We start from the raw sequence: 723 nt of genomic DNA, 5'->3' as shown, positions 1-723 counted from the left end.
TAAATGATAGTTTATAAATTTATTATTAAAAAACTAGATTAAATGTAATTTATATACTAATTAGTGAGCTTTACATCTTATTTTTATTTTGAAGATACTTGTATTATTAATAATTGAAGTGCCAAACAATAATTGTACATAATTTGAAGTAGATGGAATCTCGTATTAAAAAGAGTTGTTCAATATAACTCTAATTTAGATTTGACTCAAAAATAAAAGTTGTACTCTAATGTCTTTTTCAAATTATCAAGTATATATTTAATTTGAAAGACTTGATTTGATGTTGACAAGCATATTTAAGCCGATAGGGTTTTAGTGGGGGCTTTTGCCCGCGGAAGTGTAAGACAATCCGATGACTATTCCTTTCTGGTGACTGGTCACTTTTCCCGACGAGCGACAAATGGCTTCGTGGTTGTTTGGCTTAATTTTTTACATGTGTCCTTGCATGAATCTATGTTTTGCACACAACCTCTTAAATGTATGTTATTAAAGAAAGTATGTTTCACATGCGACGTGAGGAGTGGTTGTGTTGTTTGTGGTGTCGAGAGCTTTTACGTCTACCTGCTCACAAAAAAATCTTTGGTTGTTTTATCATTTATTTATTACTGAGCTGTGAAACTGTATGATGCCAGCTATTGACAGTGAATTTGGTAGGTTTTTTTTGTTGTGTATATACTGTAAACTGCATTTTAGGGGTTTAATTTGATTTCTTACAATGAGAAA

This window comes from Cryptomeria japonica, chromosome 4 (genome assembly GCF_030272615.1).
Source record: "Cryptomeria japonica chromosome 4, Sugi_1.0, whole genome shotgun sequence".
In the NCBI taxonomy this organism is placed as follows: Eukaryota; Viridiplantae; Streptophyta; class Pinopsida; order Cupressales; family Cupressaceae; genus Cryptomeria; species Cryptomeria japonica.
The sequence above is the reverse complement of the archived record's forward strand: the minus strand, read 5'-3'. Positions refer to the sequence as shown.